This window comes from Dendropsophus ebraccatus, chromosome 4, assembly GCF_027789765.1.
Source record: "Dendropsophus ebraccatus isolate aDenEbr1 chromosome 4, aDenEbr1.pat, whole genome shotgun sequence".
NCBI lineage: Eukaryota > Metazoa > Chordata > Amphibia > Anura > Hylidae > Dendropsophus > Dendropsophus ebraccatus.
The window spans coordinates 132,421,157-132,430,993 of record NC_091457.1 but is presented as its reverse complement, the minus strand read 5'-3'; positions in this window follow the sequence as shown (position 1 = coordinate 132,430,993).

Sequence of the window (9,837 nt, the reverse complement as noted above, 5' to 3'; positions counted from 1 at the left end):
CTTAAATAGCAGCACTGGAGCAGCGCAAAAAAGCTCCATAGAATCACTGCATCATCTGATGGCGGTATTAGGGAAAGTAATCAGATAGCAGGTATATCCAGTACACATCCAGCAGCTCTAAGCATGTGCTCACACACATAGCTCCATATGGTCACTATATAATCTGATAGCAGTATTAGGGAAAGTAATTAGATAGATGTATCCAGTACACAACTAGCAACTCTAAGGCTGTGTTCACACACAGTAGCTTCACAGGGCACTGCATCATCTGATAGCAGTATAGTGAAAGAAATCAGACAGCAGGTGTTACACAGTACACTACAATTCTAAGGCAATGTTCACACACAGTGGCTTCATAACTTCACTGCATTCTTAAATAGCAGCACACAGAAGGTCCACATGATAACCATCATCTGATAGCAGTATTAGTCAAGGTAATTAAACAGCAGGTGTACATAGTACACGACTAAATTCTAAGGCAGTGTTCACACACAGTAGCTTCACTGCATTCTTAAATGTTAGCACACAGAAGGTCCACATGATCACTATATCATCTGATAGCAGTATAGTGAAAGTAAATAGACAGCAGGTGTATAGTATACAACTAACAATTCTAAGGCCGTGTTCATACACAGTAGCTTCACTGCATTCTTAAATGGCAGCACTGGAGTAGCACACAGACGCTCCATAGGGTGACTGCGTCATCTGTTAGCAGTATTAGTGAAAGTTATTAGACAGGAGGTGTATCTACCACTACACGATAACTCTAAGGCTGTGTTCATACACAGTTTTATAGCTTCATTGTATCATCTGATAGAAATACTGGAAAAGTAATCAGACCGCAGGTATACACACTACACAACTACAATTCTAAGGCTGTGTTCACACACACAATTTCACTGCATCATCTGGTAGCAGTACTATAGAAAGTAATTAGTCAGCAGGTGTTCACAATGCACAAATAGCAGCTCTAGGGTTGTGTGCACACACAAACACACAGTTTTATAGCTTCACTGCATCATCCGATGGCAGTACTATAGAAAGTAATCAGGCAGCAGGTGTGCACACTGCACAACTAGCAGCTCTAGGGTTGTGTGCACACAGTTTTATAGCTTCATTGCATCATCTGGTAGCAGTGCTATAGAAAGTAATGAGGCAGTAGGTGTGCACAATTAGCAGCTCTAGGGCTGTGTTCACATACAGTTTCAGAGCTTCACTGCATCATCTGGTAGCAGTGCTATAGAAAGTAATCAGGCAGTAGGTGTGCACACTGCACAACTAACAGCTCTAGGGTTGTGTGCACACACAAACACACAGTTTTATAGCTTCACTGCATCATCCGATGGCAGTACTATAGAAAGTAATGAGGCAACAGGTGTACACAATTGGCAGCTCTAGGGCTGTGTTCACACACATACACAGTTTCATTGTAGCAGTACTGGAGAAAATTATGAGACAGCAGGTGTACTAAATACCCAACTAGCAGCTTTAAAGCTGTGTTCATGTATACTCACTATAGTTACATAGGTCACTCATATAGTGAAGCAGTCTAACAGGACTTGCACAACAAATGTTAAAAAAAGTGAAAAACATTGAAACGAAACATTTGAGGCATAAAAGCCTCATACAACATATATATATATATCCAATAATCCTCCTGATACACATGCCAGGCTTCCAGCTCAAAAGAAAAAACAGCATATCTTACCTTGCTGAAGTATCAAGAAACATTAGCAGCCGCCCAGGTGAGGACACAGGCCATGATACTTACTGCAGCAGCTTCATGGCTTCCCTCACACAGCGGCTCCATACAGCAGAGAAGCTGAGCGATAACTCTACTAAAAAGTAAATAATCTCCTCTCTGATACAGCAGAGCAGGAAAAACAACATTTCTATAAATTTCCCCTCTCCACACGACCATGTGGAAAGGAAGAATCTTTGGAAAGGAAAGTCAGACACAAACATAGGCCTGAGCCTGCTTCCCTCTCCTACCACCTGTCCCACAGGAGGACAGAAAAAAACACAAGGAGGAGGGGTCTGTATGGCCTTCTTATAGGGCTCCTAATCAATCTTTTATTAGTACCATCTGTCCTACCATTGCAGGAAGATAGGATCTTCCCCATTTGTGCTGCTGCTGAGGACGTAAGGGAAGGTATATATCACTGTATACTGCTCCACACACTGTATACAGCACGGTATATATCACTGTATACTGCTCCACACACTGTGTATAACACTATATACTGCTCCACACACTGTATATAACACTATATACTGTTCCACACAGCGTATACAACACGGTATATAACACTATATACTGCTCCACACACTGTATACAGCACGGTATATAACACTATATACTGCACCACACACTGTACATAACACGGTATACAACACTATATACTGCTCCACACACTGTATGCAACATGGTATATAACACTATATAATGCTCCACACACTGTATACAACACGGTATATAGGGCTGGGCTTACACTACGTATATTTCAGTCAGTATTGTGGTCCTCATATTGCAACCAAAACCAGGAGTGGATTAAAAACGCAGAAAGGATCTGTTCACACAATGTTGTAATTGAGTGGATGGCCGTCATTTAATGGCAAATATTTGCCATTATCTTAAAACAACGGCCGTTGTATTGAAATAATAGCAGTTATTTACTGTTATATGGCGGCCATCCACTCAATTTCATCATTGTGTGAACAGATCCTTTCTGTGTTTTTAATCCACTCCTGGTTTTGGTTGCAATATGAGGACCACAATACTGACTGAAATATACGTAGTGTGAACCCAGCCTAACACTGTATACTGCTCCACACACTGTATACACACCGTATATAACACTATATACGGATCCACACACTATATAACACTATATACTGCACTACACACTGTATACAACACGGTATATAACACTATATACTGCACTACACACTGTATACAACACGGTATATAACACTATATACTGCTCCACACACTGTATACAACACGGTATATAACACTATATACTGCTCCACACACACTGTATATAGCACGGTATATATCACTGTATACTGCTCCACACACTGTATACAACACGGTATATATCAGTGTATACTGCTCCACACACGTTATACAGCACAGTATATATCAGTGTATACTGCTCCACACACTGTATACAGCACGGTATATATCACTGTATACTGCTCCACACACTGTATATAACATGGTATATAACACTATATACTGCACTACACACTGTAAACACACCGTATATAACACTATATACTGCACTGCACACTGTATATAACACGATATATAACACTATATACTGCACTACACACTGTATATAACGCTATATACTGCATATAACACTGTATACTGCTCCACACACTGTATATAACACTATATACTGTCTAAAACACTGCACCATACACTGTATACACACCATATATAACACTGTATACTGCTCCACACACTGTATATAACGCTATATACTGTGTATAACACTGTATACAGCACCACGCACTGTGTATAACATACACTGTATATAACACTGCACCACACTATACAACACTACACACTGTATATAACGCTGTATACAGCACCACACACTCTGTATAACACTGTATATAACGCTGTGCACTATATATAATATATATATATATCACTGCACCACACACTCTATATAACACTGTATATAACGCTATACACTATATATAACACTCCCCCACACACTCTCTATAACACTCTATAACACTGTATATAACGCAACATACGATATAACTACACCACACACTCTACACAATGCTATGTACTGTATACAACACTGTATATAACGCTATGTACTGTATACAACACTGTAAATAAGTATACAGCACCGCATACTGTATTTAACGCCATGCACTGTGTATAACACTATATACAGCACCACACACGCTATATAACGCTGTGTATACCACACACTGTATATAACACTATACACTATATATTACACTGCACCACACACTGTTTATACCGCTGTGTATAATGCTGTATACTGTGTATAACACTGTATACAGCACCACACACTGTGTATAACACTATACACTATATGTAACACTGCACCATACACTCTATATACAGCACCACACACTGTATACAACACATTATATAATGTGCTCTCCCCTAGTAGTATATAGCCCTTCTCTACGCTCCCCCAGTAGTATATTGCCCCCCTGTGCACTCTTTCAGTAGTATATAGCCCCCCTGTGTGGTCCTCAGTCGTATATAGCCCCCCTGGGCGCTCCCCAATAATATATAGCCCCCCTGGGCGCTCCCCCAGAAGTATATAGCCCCCCTGTGCACTCCCCAATAATATATAGCCCCCCTGTGCACTTCCCAATAATATATAGCCCCCCTGTGCACTTCCCAATAATATATAGCCCCCCTGTGCTCCCCCAATAGTATATAGCCCCCCCCGTGTGCTCCCCAGAAGTTGATAGGTACCCTGTGCAATCCCCAATAATATATAGCCCCCCCTGTGCGCTCCACCAGAAGTATATAGCTACCCTGTGCACTCCCCAATAATATATAGCCCCCCTGTGCGCTCCCCCAGAAGTATATAGCTACCCTGTGCACTCCCCTGTAGTATATAGCCCCCCTGTGCACTTCCCCAATAGTATGTAGCCCCCCTATGCGCTCCCCCAATAGTATATAGACCCCCTGTGCTCCCCCAATAGTATATAGCCCCCCCTGTGTGTTCCCCCATAAGTATATAGACCCCTTGTGATCCCCAATAGTATATAGCCCCACCTTTACACCCCCCATGTACTCCCCCAAGTATATAGCACCCCCCATGTGTTCATCCCCCTCCAATATAACAAAAAAACAAACATTTATACTCACCTGGGTCCACGCATTCCTCTTCTCTTCCTCTTGTGGCCGCACCGCAGCGGCCAGATTTTTGAAGCCAAAGCCAGGAATGGATTTGAAAAGAGGATAAATCCCAGTCTTTCCTTTATGACCTGATCCCTGTTTATAGTCTGTTCCTGGTTTGGGCTTCAAAGATCTGTCAGATAAATCTGCCTGTGTAAACGCACCATAAGGCTTTTTTTTCCCCCATTGAAAACTGTACCACACCCCCAATTCTTCACTACAAGTTGTTGCCAGGATTTCCACCAACTTTGTGTAGTTATTGGGAACTGTGTTTTTTAAGATGTTTGGCAGAGGCTTCATAAAGAAGAAAAGTTACAGTGTACCTGTCTGCACATTTAAGGACCCGATCAGCCATGAATTTCTCTTTGTTGATGAAATTTCGGGTATCCATGGCTACGACCCCCATTGGATTAGAATTGAAGTTGCACGCATTAAAGTCTCTGCGTGTTCGTAGCCATGGATCCCATCGCTCATAGGTAAGACAATTTTATTTGCATAATACCACTGTATACTTATCACAAAAGTCATACAACTACCAAATAACGCCAGTATAAGGGTCCTGTTAGACAAAGTGGTCTTTAATGATAAACAATCGCCAACAAGAGCTAGTGGGAATGACCTGAAATCATTCACCATAAGGCTACGTTCACACAGAGCAAAAGGAGCGGATTACGCAAGGAAATATTTCCGCCTGAAATCAACTGACGCTGAATTCCGAGCAGAATATAAGCAGAATGCAAGCAGAATCCCTGCGTATTCTGCTAGGAAAGTGTTCAGCTCGTAATCAGCTCTTGACAAATTCAGCGCGGAATACTCGAGGAATCCGCGCTGAATCCGCATGCATTCAGCGCTGAAATTCAGCGAGTATTTGGCGAGTAAACTAGACTATACCAGAACATATACTAGAATCCTCCTCCCCCCCCTTTTCCCCATTTCCGCGCTGATTCAGCGAGTAATTTCCGCTTGTATTACGCTTGTATTCCGCGCTGAATCCGCGCTGAAACAGAAAATCAGAGCCCCATTGATTTGTATAGGCTTCCGCTAGCGGAAGAATGAACATGTTCATTCTTCTGGCGGAAAGCGGATTAGTTCAGTGCGGAAATTCCACTGTGTGAACTGCAGAGCAGAATTTCCATTCAACACAATGGAAATTAGCTCTGCACCTATTTTAACGGCTGAAATTTCAAAGCTGATTCAGCGCAGAAATTCAGCTGCTTTTGCTCAGTGGGAACGAGCCCTAACACACAGAACGATTGTTGTTAATAAGGGTCCATTTACACAGAAAGATTATCTGACAGATTATCTGCCAAAGATTTGAAGCCAAAGCCTGGAATGGATTTGAAAAGAGGCCTTCCTTTATGACCTGATCTCTGTTTATAGTCTGTTTCTGGCTTTCGCTTCAAATCTTTGGCAGACAATCTGTCAGATAATCTTTCTGTGTAAATGGACGCTAAGATCGTTCACTCTTTCTTATCCCAGCAAATGAATCTACGAATGAATCTATCGAATACCACCACATACTGACTAATGCCACAACAATATTCCCTCATCTCTTTACATACTGTACTCCATATCAGTATTATCAGTATTACCCCCTACTCTGCCCAACTCCGTTCCCTCATATAGTACTAGGCCTCTTTGTGCAGCCCCCATACAGTAATAGGCCCCCATGTGCAGATCCCATATAGTAGAAAGCCCCCTCTGTGCAGCTCCAATAATAAGGATCTTCTTCCCTGTAACCCACCCTCTTCCACAGCCAGATTTTCCTTTGCCTATTAGCAGTATTGTTAGCTCATTTTCGTTAACACCTCTATTAGAACTCTAAAGACTTGTGCACTCAACAATCCACTCATTTCAAAAGCCCCATGTACTGTTTTCAGGGGTCCTGCATTCACAGCCACAAGAACTTTGTATGTTCTCCATGTGTTTGCGAGGGTTTCCGAGCATGCTCTGAAACATAGGGTACTATTACATGGCCCGATGGGGGCCCACTAATAACTGTAAACCAGCACCGATCTGCTATTACACGGCCCAATAAACGTTTAACAAGGGATCCATGGACATCGTTACCGATGTCCTTGCAGCCCTTGCTTAAACTGCATACATTACCTGTCCATGGTCCCGCGCTCCCCTTGCCCTCTGCTTCCCCCCCTGGGTCCCGTGCGCTGCAGCTTCAGAGCGGCCTGTCTTAGCTGACAGGCCGCATAGCCAATCGGTGGCAGCGGCGATCCCGGACAGTGATTGGCTGAGCTGACAGGCCGCTCTGAAGCTGCAGTGCGCGGGACCCGGGAAGAAGCAGACCACAAGAGGAGCCCTGGACCATGGATGGGTAATGTATACACTTTGCAAATTGTCAGCCGCCGGCCACGCATCGCTATTACACGTGATGCTCGGTCAGCGCCCGACAATAATAAGTCCAAACCTAAATAAACGATCAGCCGATGATCGTTGTCATCGGCTGATCGTTGTGTTTATTACGATTCGGCCGATTATCGCTCCATGTAATAGGGTCCATACTGATAGGTGAAATTGGAATCTAGATTGTGAAATCTAATGGGGACAGTGACTGATTCATGTGATGACAAGTTATGTAAAGCTATTCAGGATAGGTTGGTGCTATATAAATAAAGGAATTATTATTATTACTATTAGACTCCTATAAGGGCACACAGTTGTAAATCAGGTATTGTCTCAAGCATCAAGGTCTTCAGCAATCCTGGACTTAGCTAGGATTGACATTTGATGGATAAGGTTGTGTTTTTACACTGAATTTAAGTCATATTTTTTTACACATTTTTTAAATTGCTTATAATATGAACAGACTTGCACACTAAATCCATTATTAGGGTTATTTGTGTATACACTAAGGCAATTACACAACATAATAAGCCAAAATAAGACATGGCTTCGTTTTGCAGGTGTTTTGGGGGATATGCTTGAAATATAAGCCCTACTCCAAAAATAAGCCCAACAGTCAGCTGACCAGATCCCTGACACAGGGTGCCTGAGCATCAGCCAATCAGGGCTTAGACTTGTTATGCTCCGCCCCCACCTGATCAACACAAACTGCAGGGTAGGCAGGAGGAGTAAGAAGATGCACAGTAGGGGACACTGAATATGGGGGATGGAGGGTACATGGGCCAACTATAGAGGGGGAGGGAGGTATAAATTATGGGGACTATCTGCAGAGGGGCATGTATGCAGTATGGGGAAAGAACTACAGAGGGGGAAAGAAGGTATAAAGTATGGGGGGCCTTACTGCAGGGGGTGTACACAGGGCCGTATTAACAGCTACTAAACCTGAAGACACCACATCTTTACCGATTAGCATCAGGATTTTCTAGTTTCTGAACGTCTTAGGCCGCGTTCCCACATTTACTGTACGTCACCACATGCAGCTGATACCAGACCCTCATGCTGTAACCAATAGGCGTATGGCCAATAATCCTGGTACAAGCACATGACTACTGCATAATTGTCTGAAGGAATTCTCACCACAAGATTGGTAGGTAATAGTTCCAGACATCACATTTAACACCGCCACACCAGACCCAAACAATACCCGAATGTGTATGTGTGTGTATATGTGTATATATATATATATATATATATATATATATATATATATACACATACACATTCGGGTATTGTTCGGGTCTGGTGTGGCGGTGTTAAATGTGATGTCTGGAGCTATTACACTGTAATCTAATAGTTTGGACAACTACACATGTGGCAATACCAAATGTTATGTATATAAATATATATATATATTTTTTTTTTATTTAAACACATACACATTTGGTATTGCCACATGTGTAGTTGTCCAAACTATTAGATTACAGTGTATCTTACTCAACACAATCAATGGCGTAGATGGGAAAAAAATGATTAGAATGTTAAATCTGGAAAAACTATATATCTGTAGGTGGAAAATAAAAAAAAAATGATAGAAGACAAAACATAGCCCATTTTTTTTTGTTTTGATTTGTTTTAACAGAAAAACAAGAAAAAGTATACATATATTGTATAGTTGGCATCCGTAGTATAAGATGACCTCAGAAAAAAAATATTGCTCCACATAATTCCGCAAATGCAATTTTGTCCCACAAATATTTTTTCTGCCTTTGTAATATACTATATGGTAAAACAAAGGCGTCAGTAAAAAGTACAAATTCTCTGCCAGTGGAAAAATAAAAACATTTTAACCTCCTCTTAGAAGGTGAGGAGGTTAAAAACATAAGTGAAAAATAAAAATCTGGGTCATTGGCAAGGGATTGAAAAAGCATAAAAAAACACTGCAACATGAAAACACGGCCTAAATCAAGAGAGTGTTCCTAAAAATTAAAGGGGTTATCCAAGATTAGCAAAACATAGCTGTTGTTTTCACTTTAATGCAATTGAGCTGCAATACCACACACAAACTGAGGACAGTTGAGTTGCTGTACCTGAAAGAAAGCAGCACGTTTTCCTAATCCTGTTTAACCTCTTTAAAGGAGAAGTCCCACCAAATTCAAAAAAGGCAGGGGGGTGCAGGAAAATAATAAACAAAGTAAACTTATGCGTACTCGTGCCCCATAGTACCACTCCCAGATCTCGTTGACAGCCGCCAGCGTCACTGACTGGCTGAGCGGGCAATCGCTCTGCTAGGCCGTGACATTGCAGCTGGCAGAACTTGGTATGTGATGTACCCAGTTTACAGACAAAAATGACATCCGGCGACTGTCAGCGGGACCCAGGAGCGGCACTACACAGGCACGGGGACAGGTGAGTTTACTTGTTTATTCTTTTCCCGCACCCCCGCCTGCCTTTTTTGCATTTGGTGGGACTTCTCCTCTAGGAAAAGACATTTTTGTCTTGCACAAACAAGGATGAAAAGGTACTGAATGTTCTTCTAGAGGTAAGCTGGAAGCATAGTTCACAGGCAC